This window comes from Bidens hawaiensis, unplaced genomic scaffold (assembly GCF_021521415.1).
Source record: "Bidens hawaiensis isolate Kalapana, Puna unplaced genomic scaffold, B.hawaiensis_p1.1 tig00060003_1, whole genome shotgun sequence".
NCBI classification, from domain to species: domain Eukaryota; kingdom Viridiplantae; phylum Streptophyta; class Magnoliopsida; order Asterales; family Asteraceae; genus Bidens; species Bidens hawaiensis.
The window spans coordinates 36,975-54,313 of record NW_027500815.1 but is presented as its reverse complement, the minus strand read 5'-3'; the positions used below and the strand labels follow the sequence as shown (position 1 = coordinate 54,313).

General features: G+C 37.2%; 1 pseudogene across 1 annotated transcript; it reads left to right on the top strand.

Annotated features, from left to right (window-relative positions):
- The first annotated feature begins 1,267 nt into the window (after positions 1-1,267).
- On the top strand, positions 1,268-5,404 carry LOC143602886 (cytochrome P450 CYP72A219-like; annotated as a pseudogene). Its single transcript, XR_013147938.1, has 5 exons — positions 1,268-1,541; positions 3,854-4,074; positions 4,149-4,393; positions 4,476-4,860; positions 4,946-5,404. The product of XR_013147938.1 is annotated as a cytochrome P450 CYP72A219-like (transcript).
- Positions 5,405-17,339: the final 11,935 nt, after the last annotated feature.

Genomic DNA, 17,339 nt, shown 5'->3' with positions numbered 1-17,339 from the left:
ATGCTCATTTATTTAAAAATGGACATTTGCGTTCGTTTGTTTAAAATCTAAACGAACATAATTAAACAAAGATAAACGAGCATGTATGAACAAATGTAAATGAACACAAATATAAATGAACTTGTATGAAAACACTTAAATGAACACAAATTAATAAATACAGATGACATATTCGTATAATATTTAATTATGTTCTATTAATACATGAACAAACATAAATAAATGAACGTTCATGAACATAAATGAACGAACGAAACATGTGTTCATGTTCGTTCGTTTAATTAAACGAACACAGATTTTTTGTTCATGTTCGTTCGTTTATTAAATAAACGAACTTCCCGCCGAACGGTTCACGATAGTTCACCGAACGTTCGGTTCGTTTACAGGCCTAGATGGCGGTGTAGGAGGTGGCAGTGGCGGTTCATGGCGTAACAGTGATGGGCAAGCAGGTAGCGGTGGTGGAGGCCCTAAACCTAATTGGGTGTTAAGAAGCACTATTTGTTGTTGGTACTTCTCGAGAATGGTCCACAAGTCGTCAATCAATGACATGATGTGAGGGGCCATGGTGAAAGGTGAGTAAGCTCCAATGAAAGCACCAAATGATAGTAGCCGGATTCGAGAACGACGGTCTCCAAAGATATGACCCTTTGAGCGAGTTAGACTCTAAAGAAATAAGATAAAAAGTTAGGCATTTGTCTTCATAATTTTCTGCATAACTCATTCTTAAACTTTCGATGCCTTTTATAGGCTACATATGAAGTAATAAACCGAAAGAAAAGAGAAAACTAACAGGAACATGAACTAAACCACTAACCTAAGATAACTTCCGACTAACATAAAATAAACAAACTAGTAAGATATTGAAAGAAAACTAATTAAAAAGAACAAGTTGCATGGTAAACGTGGAATGAGGCCAAAGGGTCTTACAGGATGTGCATGAAGATTGGAACGTGAGCATGTATCAGGGGGTATTTTGGATACAAATCTCATATACAACAAGAATTAAAAAGAAATTTGCTGTTAAAAAAAAATCTCCCAACAAGAACCATCGTACCAAATGTCACATGCACATAAGTCAATCATATGATGCCGGTCTAGAAGAAATAAAGAGCAAAAATAGTCATGTGATGTGGGCTGTGTAGAGCTTTCCATAGCAGCAAACAGATGGATGCTAACCATCAATCTCACAAACTAATATCATTACCCCAACTATAAATACCCTAGATCATTGATCAAAAACTTTATATATCTCGTAGCCACATGCCATATGGAGATCACTACGGTTTCTTATTTTCTTGGAGTAGCAGCAATATTCTTGTTTTATACCTGGAGGATTTTGAGTTGGTTGTGGTTCAAACCGAAGAAGATCGAAAAGTTTTTAAAAGATCAAGGACTCAATGGTACCCCATATAGATTCTTGTATGGAGATCTGAAGGAGATGATGCAGATGATGAATGAAGCCAAGTCTAAACCCATGAATCTTACTCATGATATCGCCCCTCGTGTCTCGCCCTTCTTTTACAAATCCCTCACAACTCTTGGTATGAAGCTTTGGTTCTCTTATTTTAGTTACATTATCTTCAATTAATTTATTATATAATTAGTAAAAGATTGAATGGAACATATAACTGTGTAAAACATAAATTAACCGAAAGTGATAATCTTAGAAGTAATATATATATAATTAATTAGTTATAGTTAATTACATAATTAATAACATATGTTGTTTTGAATAAGACGGTCAAAAAAAGCCAGAAATCCAAAGTATTCATATTCAAAAGTGGATTCTAATCAGGGTGTTGGGATATATTAGTTCTCAACCCGTGATTATAGCAATATCAAGCAAGAATAATCAACTTTTAGTTGGCAAAAAGGTGATTTTGATGGTATCTATCATACTGATGCAAAGCTTCCTGATTACAGAATACCCAAATTAACCGAACCCGATTAAGTAATCATTTTTTGCTTTGGTATTTCACTTATGATTTGTTATGTTTGCTTCTAAATATTCTATCTTTTACATCTAATAAATAAAAATAATGGGCACATGCCAATGCCAGCTTCATAGGTCAGTTAAGACTTAGAGCATCTCCATTCATTGGTTTTTGATGACATGGTATGGGATTTAGATTGGTTTATGGGTGGAGACAAACGTTTGTGTTAGGTTTGGGTTGCATTCTCAAACGTTTGTGAGGTGGCTTTGTAGTGGCCCCACCACAACCACTACACACAAATCATATATATATACATATTTATTATATTTTAATAGGGTTTAGATTGGTTTATGGGTGAAGGAAAAATGGGGTTTTTTGATGAAAAGTTTATAGTATGATGTGACGATAAGGTGGATGTTTGAATTGGTTTATGGGTGGAGATGCTCTTAAAGAGTGGGTTTTAGTGTCTCTCTCACTAATTAAATATTGGGTGATGCTGTTGAATATTGGTTAATTTTAGATTTTGTAACCTACTATTGTTGTATAACATAATAAAAACAATATATGTAGAAGTGAAACAGGTATTAACTTTGCACATCTTTCCGTTAACGGTATGAAGTCTTTGCATATCAGCACATGCTAATTTCAAAATGTGTGTTCAATTTTATTTTTTTAGCGAACTTTTAGACACCTATGTAACTTGAAACCTAACTAACCCAACGTGTTCTTACCTGCAAGATTAGCCCGTCATATATTGGGTCAGTGGTCAAATAAGAGTATCATCAACACAAAACTCCAAGTCCTCGACCTGAAACCCGAGAACAAAACCCAACATGCAATGGCAAATCTAGAAAACATTTTTACCATGTTACACCTAATAATTCATAAACAAACTTTAACAAGTTAAATCATAACTAAAGTTCAGTTAAATTATGTATCATGTATTCATGTATAATCAAAAACTTCTATTAAAACCAATATTTAAATCAAAACCAAATCAATTGATAAGCAATTCAAACAATCTTTCAAATAAACAATTTAGTGTATAACTAAATTAACTAATTAAGTTGGATTTTTTGGATATTTGAATCAGGTTCGGTAAAGATTTACCAATAATCTTGCTATTAATCTTGTGTGGTTTTTCTAATTATGTCTCAAAGTGGCTTCAAATTACTGTTAAGTTTTGGACTTAAAGATTAGATCACTGTAGGTAAAAAGGTTTTCTTTAGCCGATAAACGTCTCTTAATACTTGAACTTTTGAATCTAGTAATTTACACACAATGAAGCCCTCCTACAATGAATTTAAGGGGATAATCGTAATGCTAGAGGCTTGCAATTTGGTGCTATATGCTGAGGGCAATTGCCGACAGATGTTGCAAAGGTTTATTCTCAAATGAATATCCAATTCTGAAAAGAATTATTTATTATTTAATAATATTTTTGAAAAGATATTTAAAAAAATATATCGGATATCTATTTTCGGGTATTTCATGTTCGGAATTTTGGATAATTTGGTTTCATATTGGGATTTTTTTTTTGGCACACCTTTACCGGGAGAGTGGAATAAGAGACAGGCTTGCATCTATCACTTGCCTAAGGATCTATTCGTGTTCTATACTTCGTTTAAAGAACAACACGAACTTATTATGAAATTTCTGGGCTTAGGTTTAGTCTAAGCTTTTTGGTCAATTTCATAAAAAAAAAAACCCATGAACACGCTTGGCCGAATGGGTCATCTTCGTGCTAACCCAGCGGGTTCGCAATCGTAGTCGTTAGCGTTTATAATGGCAAATTGAATATTTAGTTAAAAACACACATATATACTCTGGATTGGATTGTTGTGTATTCTTTAGATAATGGGTGTATACATAGACGTTTATGGCATATCATTCTTTAGGCTTTTTTCTTTGTTTTATAGGCAAGAGTTGTTTTACATGGATGGGAACAAGACCTGTGGTACACGTATCTGAACCTACTATGATACGAGAGGTCTTGACTAATTATAATAAATATCAAAAGCCAAGAGGAGGTAATCCGTTAGAAAAGTTGCAAATAAGAGGATTATCAGATGTCGAGGGTGATCAATGGGTTAAGCATAGAAAAATCATCAACCCTGCCTTCCACATGGAGAAGCTAAAGGTTACTTTCTGGCTATTCCCTTTTCGTTGACAAGAATGATGTAGCGTGCCTTAGTTTATGATAATTTTTTACAGCACATGATACCAGCCTTTTATGTGAGTTGCAATGAGATGATCCACAAATGGGAGGAAGTCTTAAGCCAAGAAAACTCACATGAAGTAGATGTGTGGCCTTATCTTCAAACATTTTCAAGTGATATAATTTCGCGCACTGCATTTGATAGTAGTTTTGAGGAGGGAAGAAAGATATTTGAACTTCAAATAGAGCAAACAGTGCTAGTTATGAAGGCTACAAATTCAGTTTACATTCCAGGATTAAAGTATGTAAATTGCTAAACTTTATTAGAAGCGTAAAATAGGTAATATTACTATAATTTTGTGTTGATAAATATAATTTGGTAGATTTTTACCGAGAATAAACAATAAGAGGATGAAAGAGATTGACAAGCAAGTGAGGGGTTCCAAAAAGGATATAATTAATAAACGAATTGATGCGATGAAAGCCGGGGAAGCTAACCATGATGACCTTTTGGGCATCCTTTTGGATTCCAATTATAAAGAAATCCAACAACATGGGAATAGCAATTTTGGATTAACCATTGAAGAGGTCATTGAAGAATGCAAAGTTTTCTACTTTGCTGGTCAAGAGACCACGGGAAATATGCTTGTTTGGATTATGATTTTGTTAGGTTAACACACTGAATGGCAAACACACGCTAGAGAAGAAGTTTTACATGTCTTCGGTGACAAAAATCCAGATATTGATGGCTTGAGTCATCTAAAAGTTGTAAGTTTTCTAACTAAATGATTAAAACTAGATATGATGGGAACTTTAATATATGTTTAATTGCTCTTATATCTATTGTACGCAGATGAACATTATATTCAACGAGGTTCTTAGATTGTATTCACCGGGGCTAATACTTAGACGGCTAGTACATGATGAAACAAAATTAGGTAACTTAACATTACCTGCAGGGACCCTTATCCAAATAAACACATTAATTTTGCATCACGACAAAGATACGTGGGGTGAAGATGTGAATGAGTTTAGGCCTGAAAGGTTTTCTGAAGGTGTTTCAAAGGTTACTAAGAGACAAGCTGTGTACCTTCCGTTTGGTGGTGGCCCACGCATATGTATTGGCCAAAATTTTGCTATGCTGGAAGCAAAAATGGTTCTTGCAATGATTTTAAAACGCTTTTCTTTTAAGCTGTCTCCATCATACTCGCATGCTCCACACGCAATACTTACTCTACAACCTCAGTTTGGCGCTCACTTGATCCTACATGCACTTTGGCAAATATATCACATATGCTTGAGTTTACTTTAAGATATATATGTTGTGTCACATATGCTACATATGTGTCATATATGTTGCGTATTAATTGAATGAAAACAAGATTAATATTATTCTATAGATTATTTGTAATTATTATTTCCAGCCTCAAATAGATGATTCTCTATTGTAATTATATATACCATGTTCTATAATAAGAAGCGGACACGGATTGTGAATATCTTTTACATAGTATCAAAGAGTACAAACCTAGGACGCCGCTCAAAGAAGCAGCATACTTTTCAAGAAGGAAAAAAAATTGATGGTTTTATATTATTCTAGTTCTTATTTATATTATTTTGATTCTCATTAATTTAAATAGTCGAACTTCAAAATTGGAGAAGTTAATTTTTCTTCAGTATTCATTAATTGTTAAAGTGGAAGCATGAGGTTGCTTATTCTACGCATCAAGATTCTAATCTTTATAACTACGGTTTATATGCAACCGATTGTACCATATCTTACACTATAGAAATTAAAACCGAGATATTAGATCCAAATGTCTTAGTAAAGAGGGAATATATCAAGTCTCGGGTTTCCATCAACACCTCCAAAACCCAACCTTCCTATATTTTGGCTTATGAATGCCAATGACGAATCTAGGAAAATCTTTCAAATATAGCGGAAATTTATATGGGTCGTTTGTCTATCGGCATATATAACTTTGTTCGCTCTGGTTCGGGTCCAATCATCTTATATTAATAAAGATAATAAAACTAAATATTATTTTATATAATCACAGCATTTGGTAGCCGTTTCCTTGGCTTTTTAGGTCCACTGGTTGGGATGGGAACAAAGTGTTTCGGTATTGGTATGAATATTGGGGCTGGTGCGGTTTTAGAAGTGATTACAGATGGTGGTGGCGGTGTTGGGATTAGGAGTGTAAGGGCTGGTTTTGGCAGGTTATTCGCGAGGATATGTCAGAAATTTTGTTGAGGCCGGCGGTAGGCGAGGATATGTCAGAAATTTTGTTGAGGCCGGCGGTAAGATTTGCTGGTTCATGGTGGTAGTGAGGGAGTCAAACTGGAACTTGGCTTGGGCGGCGCTTGATTCTTGTTGGATCAATAGCCGACCAAGACCATGATCAAGTCTTCACGCGACGAAGGAGGCATGAGGATGATGGATGAAAGCACCAAATTGATAGAGACCGATTTGAGATGGTCAATCTCCTGATAGACCCGTAGAGTGGGTTAGGCTCCAAGAACAAAAGAGAAGAAGATAAACCAAAGTTGAAACAATTTTTTGTTTATTTTTTTTATTGAAACGATTATGATTTATAGGAAAAACAAAGACATAAAAATAAAAAATGATAAACAATAAGGAAACCTAGTTATAATATAATATGAAAACTAAATAATAAATAAACTTAATTAATGTTAGGGCTCAGATTTTCAGTATCCTAAGCAAACGATATGTTCAAGATAACTCCAGGATATAGTATCATCCGAAGATACAGGTATCCTTAATACATTATTGTGCTAACGATTCCACCGCCTTTCTTTGGTGCTTTCCAGGTCATACAACGTTCCCATGTGCTCCTAAAGACTCGGACTATTCGTCAACAACTTCAAAGAACGTGCTCAACAAGGTCAAACGGATACCTTAAATAAAACGTGTTCAAAAAGGAAATGTGGCTGATTAGAAGGAGTCTGTTAACTCCGGAATTATGGGGATTACTTCAAATAGAACGTGCTTAATAAGGGAATAACGGCTAATTGAGACGTAGTCAAGGTTTTCCTGATTTTTAGGCATGTTAGTTAGCTTATTTTATGTATAAATAGAGCAGATATCTCTTGATCAAAACACACACAACTCTCACACTAGACTTGGTAGCACTCTGTAACACGATCCAAAGAGAAAAGCTCCACCACTTGTAACCACCTTTTGTTATTAATAAACCGGTGGTAATAGTTTTCACCGCCCGGGGTTTTTTTCTTGTTATCCTCAGGATAACGAGTTTTTTCCTCGCAACAAATCGCTGTGTTCTATCAATTTTACGTTCATTTTGAGCAAGCACCGAGTCCCATTTACTAATTTGGTTACGAAATTACCTTTGTCAATTTTTGACCAAAACAATTTGGCGCCCACCATGGGACTATCGGTGCTTTAATCCATCAAAACCGTTTGTTTCACTCTCAATTACTTTCATCCCTTCATCATGACCTCACAACCAAAAACTAGCTCCATTCTTGCTCCAGTCACCACTGCTTCAAGTGTTAACCCCGGTCCTCCGTCGGTCCCAAAGAAGAGCGCTCAACCCAAAGGAGAACTTCCACCGTACCCGGGAACCTCTACATGGGTAGATCCGGTTATTTCTAACAATGATATTTTTGCCTTGATGAAACAGGTCAAAACTCACATGGAGCAACAAGAGAAGACCAACTCAAGGCTATTCAAGGAAATTGAAGGGATCAAAAAGAATCCAGGGCAGGAGGCTACTCCAATCATGCCCAGGATCCTTGATTTTAATTCTCCAGGATCATCAATCGCAAAATCCCGAATCCTTGGGGACACAACCGACAAGGATCCCGCCTCAGCAGCAGTCAGGATATTGGGGAATCTGTCCTCCGGTATCCTCAGAGTTACCCAGACCGACGAGGCCGGACTACGACAACATGCAGCCTCGTTCAACCATGTCAGCCAGCATATTCTCGTCAGGATCTCCCATGGTGTCCTCTGAAGTGCATGTTGGAGATGACATCCCTATGCAGACATCACCTTATCCTGAGGATACCCTCAATGGAGGAACTAGTCGTCAAGGCTCAGGATACCCGAAGCCTAACCACGAACTCGGTAACCGTTTACTTAATGCTAATTTATACACTAACCGTGGATCTGTGCAGGATAAGGGGATATCCCCCGAGATAGCCAAAGAATTGCAGAAAATGAAGGATATGATTTCCAATATCCCTGGGATAATCCGTCCCATAGCTGAAGTTCCGGTAGGCAGTCATAGATTATCCAGGTTCACTTGGCCTATATGCGATGTGGAGATCCCCAGGAAATTCCAGACACCCAGCATGAAACTGTACGATGGCACTACGGATCCTAAGGAACACGTAGCTCAATACAGAGAGAGGATGGAGGTTAACCCTATTCCCCCTGAAATCAAAGAACCCTGTCTATGTAAGGGATTTGGTTCAACGCTAACGGGGCCAGCCCTCAAATGGTTATTAAGTATTCCTTCCAATACTATTACTTCCTTTGCTCATTTGATTAACTTATTCAATAATCAACTTTCTTGTAGTAGATCTTTTGAGAAAATGACAGGTGACTTATATAGAATTGTTCAGCCTAATAATGAATCCCTAAGGGATTACATAACTATATTTAGCAGGGAAGCTTTGGACATCCCGAACCTTGACATGGCGGTTGCTGTTGAAGCTCTCAAGATGGGGTTGAAGAAGGATTCATCCTTCTATGACGATCTTCTCATGACTCCATGCAGGAATCTTGATGAAGTCAGAAACAGAGCATTAAGATACATTCGGCTAGAGGATGACAAGAAGGCTCATGTAAGTTTGGTTATCCCAAAGTACAAGTCTACCAACAGGAAGTCGGACTCTCCACAGAAGTTCTCTAGACCAAAGCCTTATTGAAGAATTAGACACTATTGATGAGCTCAGAGATCTAGCTAAGATCAGAATGGCAGCATATCAACAAAGAATAGTCAAGTCCTACAACAAGAACATTCGAATCCGAAGATTCCCAATAGGGGACATGATGTTAAGAGAGGCATTCCAGAATACTACTAACCCAGCAAATGGGAAGTTAGCTCCAAAGTGGGAAGGTCCTTACTTGATCGATTCAGAAGCAGGCAAAGGGCCTACAGGTTAATCACTATGGAGGGAGTCCCTATACCAAGAGCTTGGAATGCTATCCATTTCAAGGCATATTTTTGTTAGTATCCTTAACTGGTATGTTCATATGTTCAACATCTTAGGATAAAGGTATGTTCCCTGATCTACTTTTACATTGTTTCATATTTAAACTTTATTATCTCTTTATCAAATTTATTGACTTAAGCATCGGAAGGGTGTTAGTGTTTTGCAGTTATCCCAAGGATATGTTATTTTCACTACAGTCAGAGGCTGATCACCTCACACACGAATAAGATATCTTGGATATCTTCTAAGGTTTAAAGGTTTTCACCTTTCCAACGAATGACTGGAGCGCACGAATAAGATATCTTGGATATCTTCTAAGGTTTAAAGGTTTTCATCTTTCCAACGAACGCCTGGAGCGCACGATGATTCGGATATAGTTCGAGGCAGGCGGACCAGACCAACTGATAATCCGTTTGTTGTTGGCTATATACCGAATCCTTAAGATAAGTGGCAGACGTGTCACACATACGGTTTATAACATTTTCATGTTATCTAAAGTTTATAAAATTTTCATGTTATCTAAAGTCTTGGCATTTACATGCCCGTACGTTTGGGACTTTCCCCAATATTATCTCAAGCTTAGACACTTTCATGTCTCCCAAGTCAAGGCCTAGTTGCCAGTGAAAAGGCTTTATCGCCAGTACAAAGGCCTTGTCGCTAGTAAATGGGCTTTATCGCCAGGATTATCTAGCTTTGTTTTGACATATCGAAGATCGGACAAATCTCTAAATGTAGATAGATATATTACAAAGTTGTTTTTGACTTAGCAAAATTCCAAAAACATGATACTTCAAAAAGCTCAACAATTAGGGAAATCATATGTAAGCTAACTAGACTTATAAATGATCTCCATGAAGGTACTCTTTACACTTAGTTCTATCACTTAATTTAAATTTCAAGGTATGATCTTTTGGTTTGATTGTGATAACTCACACAAGGCATAAGGATATATTATCCTTAAGATGTTTTATGATAAGTCTTAAAGATATATTTTCTGGAGATATAATCCTTAAAATATTTTATTCTGAAATATAATAAGTTTAAGAAATATGTTTTCCGGGTACATTATCTTTAAGATGTTCTGTTTCAAAAACTTAAGTCTCAAAAATATTTCTCGGACACATTATGAATAAAACGTATCAACATGAGTTATCTAAAATATCATACAATTAAAACACAATGTAAAAGCCAAAAGATTATGTCATTACTAACGGAAATTGCAGGAAATTAAGAACAATGCCCAGGCTTCGTTCTCAACAAACAGGAAGACTCTTCCACATTCTCTCCGCTCAGCTCCGCCACGATCTTCTCTCAAGCTGCCACATCCCAAACATGAGTCTCCAACCCAGCAGCCTTAGCCTCCTGAGCCTGGACTTGACAGAAAGCTTGAGTTTTTTTACCCATGGTGGTTGAAGATGAAGAGCAAAGAGAAAAAGAAATTTACCTGGATAATGATCGGATGAAGGTTTAAAATACTTATCCAAGATAAAACAAAGGGGTTCTGACATTTCTATGGAAGAACAACACGTGTAGTTTATCCACTCCATCTGCAGAATTCGAGATTCAAATAATCAACAGCTGTAAACCACCTTTCACAGTAATTTTGGGGACAATTGTTAGGGCTTGGATTTTCAGTATCCTAAGCAAACGATATGTTCAAGATAACTCCAGGATATAGTATCCTCCGAAGATACAGGTATCCTTAATACATTATTGTGCTAACGATTCCACCGTCTTTCTTTGATGCTTTCCAGGTCATACAACGTTCCCATGTGCTCCTAAAGACTCAGACTATTCGTCAACAACCTCAAAGAACGTGCTCAACAAGGTCAAACAGATACCTTAAATAAAACGTGTTCAAAAAGGAAATGTGGCTGATTGGAAGGAGTCTGTTATCTCCGGAATTATGGGGATTACTTCAAATAGAACATGCTTAATAAGGGAATAACGGCTAATTGAGAAGTAGTCAAGGTTTTCCTGATTTTTAGGCATGTTAGTTAGCTTATTTTATGTATAAATAGAGCAGATATCTCTGGATCAAAACACACACAACTCTCACACAAGACTTGGTAGCACTCTGTAACACGATCCAAAGAGAAAAGCTTCACCACTTGTAACCACCTTTTGTTATTAATAAACCGGTGGTGATAGTTTTCACCACCCGGGGTTTTTTTCCTGTTATCCTCAGGATAACGAGTTTTTTCCTCGCAACAAATCGCCGTGTTCTATCAATTTTACGTTCATTTTGAGCAAGCACCGAGTCCCATTTACTAATTTGGTTACGAAATTACATTTGTCAATTTTTGACCAAAACAATTAATATATTAAATTCAAATAATATAGAATAATGTATCGTACCTTGATATCTAATCTTTCCACAATTTGACCAAGAGATGACAAACTGATTACTTTACATCAATTGAAAATCAAGTTTCTAAAATATAACTTGAGGTACACGCTCCGATGATAGAGTCCCAACAACAAACCTTTTGTCATTGAAGTTAAACTCTCACAGGGATATTCTCCATGTTTTTTCCCATTCTTCACCTCTCCTAATGCAACCTTCATTATAAAGAGTACCAATATTCTTACAATTTTTTTATACGAGAACATTAAAAGAAGCAAATGATTTATCTTTAGACCCAAAATTGATGTCACATTTACTTTTTGCAGGTGTTTGCTCAATTATGTCCGTATATACTCGTTCATCTATGTTCGGGTACATTACTTCTTTATATGCGTTCATTTATCTTAGTTATGTTCACTCGTTTATGCTTGTTTACGCTCGTGAAGCATTGGTTTGCGTTTGCGAACCGTTCATTGTTTATATTGTCATCAAATGAACATATAAACACATGAACTTTTCTTAATGACTGAAGTAGCACGAACAAAATACTTTCTTTCAGTTATATACGTTTGTTTCCATTCCTTTTTATTTGTTCATATATCTCAGCTACATTTGTTTGTTTATGTTCGTTTACGCTCGCAAACCGTTCGTTTACGTTCGAGAACCGTTCATTCATAGTTTCATCGAACGAACATAAATAAACATGAATTTGTTTATTTGTGGTCGTTTACACTCGCAAAGTGTCCGTTTACATTCATAAACCGTTCATTCATAGTGTTATCAAACGAACATAAATAAACATGAATTTTGTTTATTTTCTTAATGACTGAATATTGACCAAAAAAAAACTAGGGGTGGCAATCTTGACCCAAACCATTTCAAATGGGTCAATTTGGGTTGTTTTAAAAATTAAATGGGTTGGATTGGGTCAAAGATTTTAACTAAATGGGTCAAAATGGGTTCGGGTCAAAATGGGTCGACATATTCAAAGAAATGGGCCGATGTGGGTTAGTGTCCTAAGGAAACATGGCAGGTTTTGGATTGGTATGGGTTCCGCATGACACAGGTTTCGGCACGAAACGGGTATGAGATTGGAACGGGTTTGGTTCAGGTTTCAGCCAACACGAGTTTTCACACAGGACGTGCTCTATATTGGTTTCTTTTTGGTTGATTCCGACTCGTTTTTGTTTCGTTTTTGTCTGTTTTTTTAGTTTCGTTTTTGTTCGGTTTCAATATTTTTAGTTTCGTTTTGATTGATTTTTTTGATTTCGATTGATTTGGTTCGGTTATGGTTTTTTGTTTCATTTCCGTTGATTTTTCGGTTTTAGTTCGATTTCTCGGTGGGGTTTTTTTTATGGAACGAGGACAACGGAGGAAACATTTTTTGTTTTTTTTTTATTTTTTTTGTTTTTTATTTATATTTTGAGTTATGATTTTTTTATTATTATTTTTTAATATTTTTAAGGGGTTTTTATCTTAATAGAAAACCCCCTCAGAAAAAAAATTCAAAAAAAATAATAAAAAAATCATAACTCAAAATAAAATTAAAAAAAAAACACCCCGAAACATGTTCTGACTTGTTCCGACCTTAACCTATTTTGACCCAAATCAAAACAACCCTTTTTTTAGTTGACTCGTTCTGACCCTAACCCATTATGACCCAAACTCGTTTTAACCCATGAGCCATTCAACCCATGACTCATTCGACCCAACCCAACCCATTTGTCACCTCTAATAAAAACAGTGTTCTTTTATGTGTTTGATCATTTGTTAAAATAAAGCTAAACGAACGAATATGAACATGTCCTGCACGTGTTCGTTTGGTTCGTTTACAAACTTATTGAAACAAAATGTTACCTTAAATGTCAATAAATCTCTCACATTGGTGTTAATAAGTGTAAAGGGGACCACAATATCAATGGTATAGCCGCAAACCAAGTGAAGATGTAACCAAATGGCTTTGGAGCTAATAAAACTATTTATAAAAATAAACTTATTAGACACGACAAAATTCTTCAAAATGTAAAAAAATATAATAAGACAATAAAACAATTACATTTACCTCCAAAAGATATGGGATTCTAATCCGGGTGATGTAATCTAGGAAGAAGAACCTATCACACACAAACATATATAAGAGATCTCCAATAGATGGTTTTTGGTTGGTTCAAACCAACTTAACCATTGAAGGATATGGTTTATACCAAAACCTATAAGCCAAGTTTGAATTTCCAAACCAACAAAAACCATTCAATTGTGGGCCCCAACATCTCTTTCACCCCCCCCCCCCACCCATATTTACATTTATAAAATATATTAAAATATTATACATATATACATATTTTTTTATTTATTTCAAAACTTATGTATTTTTTTTGTTTGTATATTTTTTACGTAACGACAAGTTTAACGATTAAATTTTTTAACGACTAGTTTTTTAACAATTTTATTATCTATTTTACAACGCTTAATTCGAATAAAAAACATATTACAAGAAGTCCAAGAAAAGATGCTGTGGAAATGTAAAAGTAAGTGATGCTGTGGAAATGTAAAAATGGTTTGAGAAGTTGTATTGTTGGAATAAAAATGTGGTTTTTAAAAAAGCTTATGTGACAGTAATGTGGCTGGTTTGAACCAAATACTGTTCAAGATGGTGTAAAACAATTAAAATGAAAAGTTGACATAATTATGAACAATAGTAGGGTAATAGGTAAAGTGCCTGCTACAATTTGAATATAACTAACAGCAGCCGAGACATTTATGATGAACAGTTTGAGGTAGTCAACTTGTCAGGCCACTAAAAATCTACATCCAAATACGTTTCAGTAGTGAGTTGTTTTAGAATACTACACACAACAAACTTTTCATGACAAATGATTTAGACTTGTAAGCCTTATCCTTAGGTTTATGAATGGGCTGACTACTATTGTTGCTACTATAAAATAATTAAAATTTGTTAAGCACTAAACATGAGAAAGATAATTATTATTACAATCCAGGCCAAATACAAAGCCTATCCACTACACGCATGTTTCAAAACATTTGGTTATCTTGTTCTTATTACTCAATAAGCATAGAATCACTAATATCTCAAGAAAAATACTTACTTAATTTCCCATAACTAAAGTCTACAAAATTACTTATTTTCCAGAACATCAAACAAATATCCAAAATCAATATCCCTAAGTCTGCAAAATTACTTATATCCCAAAAACCAATACTTAATTACCATTATCAACTACGAATCAAGTAACTATGATTATAAAACTAAATATGAAACATAAATCAAACATACCATGTGAAGAAACACTAACCGGTCCCCGGGCAGATTACTGGTAACCTGGGGGTTAGATAGATGTTTCCCACGAGGGGTTAGACCCTTGGAAGATGGTTCTTCTGATAACCTGCAAAACAGACACCGTGAGCTCGTCACTGAGAAGGGGGGGGGTTCCTCCTTGTGACCACCCTCCGGCGTGAGAATCAGACTAGATTGCTCTTTAAATATAAAAGTATATTAAGAGATTGCTAGAGCAGATATCAGGTATATTATGATGATATAAGATAATGTAATGAGATATGATGTTGTAAGATGATCATACCATTGGGGTATTTATAGCCGAAGGTAGGTTTCCAAGGGGTTTAGCCGGCCCAACACGCTACCAACTGTAACCTATGCACGTGCCCTGCCTGTGAGTGGTGGATAGGTAGCGGCTGACACAGAGCAGGCGTGTCGTGCACTCTTCCTCTTCTGCCAACTACAGGCTAGGCACGTGGTATGGCAGGAGTTGGTGGGTAGGCGGCGGCTATTGGTCACAGTGCTGTGGCGTGCTGTCTGCCATGCTGCTGTCAGTGAGCTGTCGCATTCTTGGTCAGATCTTTTGTCTGTACCTCGTCAGGTATCACACAAAAGATCCTCCATCATACGGACTGGCTCATTTAGGCGGGAGTTTTCCCCCTCCCGCCTTTGCTCATTCCTTCAGGTGACACTGGGGAGAGTTAAGTGCCTTGTGCGTGTAGCCATGCTGCGCGGGTGGCCTTCCCTAATGGCTTGTATCCGAGGCTGCGGGGACAGGCGGAGTCCTTCACCATTGGGAGGCATTTCCTGCGGGACCAGCTTGCGTACTGCGCGTAAGGACGTTACGTCTCTGAGCATGGTTGGTCCTGCGGATCCAGTTGGTCTCTGCGCAGACGTCCCTGTTTAAGGTGAGTCTTGCGGGTCCAACTGGGCTCTGCTGGGACCTACCTCTTCAAGTCCCCCCAGTCCAATGTTCTTCTCATGAGTGTTTAATAAAATGAGGTGAACTTTTGGACTTGAGCAAAGGGTTTTGAAAAGGGTTTTGTAAGGTTTTCCATGGGGATTCTTTCCGCGGAAGTCCTTGTCACTTGCAGAAATGCCCGAGTTTCCTGCTTGGTCTTTGGGTATGATGCGGGTAGGTCTGTAACCTCCTCGCAAGTCAGGAGCATTGAGTCCCAGTTGTATGTATTTTCCATGAGGTTTTGGTAGTTTTGAACATAGTGATCAATTATGTTAAGACCACCAATTCCATCTTGGAGCTTCAAACAACGTAGTTCTCGACGTTCCCGCTATGCGGGGATGTTATTTCCGTTTCCGCAAGCATTGCCCAGAAGATCCTTCTTGGTTTCAATTCCCAGCGGAGCGCTAGGTATGTGAAGGGTTTTGCCTTAACACTGTACCTGTGCTCGTCTTACGGTTACTTTACTTCCAAGGTATTCCTGGCGTCAATTCCCTGCGGGTGTTAGGTATGTGAAGGGTTTTGCCTTTACACTGTACCCGCACCCGTCTTATAGCTACTTGGTTGCCGAGGTACTTGGCTTCAATTCCCTGCGGGTGCTAGGTATGTGAAGGGTTTTGCCTAAACACTGTACCCGCATCCGTCTTACGGTTACTTGTTCACCAAGGTTTTCTTGGCTTCAATTCCCTGCGGGTGTTAGGTATGTGAAGGGTTTTGCCTTAACACTGTACCCACAGCCGCCTTACGGTTATTTGTTTGCCAAGGTTTATTTGGCTTCAATTCCCTGCGGGTGCTAGGTATGTGAAGGGTTTTGCCTTTACACTGTACCCGCATCCGTCTTACGGTTACTTGCTTGCCAAGGGGTAAGGGGTATTTTCCCGCTTACTTTTTAATATTTTCGAATTTTGAATTTTGAAATTCGAAGAGTTGGTGAAAAGATAAGTCCAAACCTCTGAAACGTCGTGCGACGGTTTCTTCTGACTGTGTCAGGACGTGCAGGGAGTTATGGTGACGTGACAGAACATGGTCATTCCAGTTGCTTTTTCAGGCGCGTGGGCACGGGATTTCGGGCGCGTAGCCGCGAAATCTCTGGCATACGTCCTTGTGACAGATGTTGCCAGCTTGCTTTTGCCACGCGTCATAGTTTCATTGCACCTTTGATTTCTCTCTCTTCCGTATTAAATTCATCGCATTAATTGCGATTACTATATAAAGGGGGAGAGGGTTATTTGCAATTCACACTTTTCACTTTCATCTCTTCTTCTCAAGTAATTTCCGGCGAATTTTTCTGTTCAGTAAAGCATTACCCTGAAATCTGTTTTCATCTTTCTTCCACCATGTCTTCTCATGATGCTGATGACCAGAAGACTGCTGGCGAATGCCAGTGCTCTCTTCCTGTCGATCTGTACCAGTATATCGTCAGGAAGTTCATGCTCGAGTCT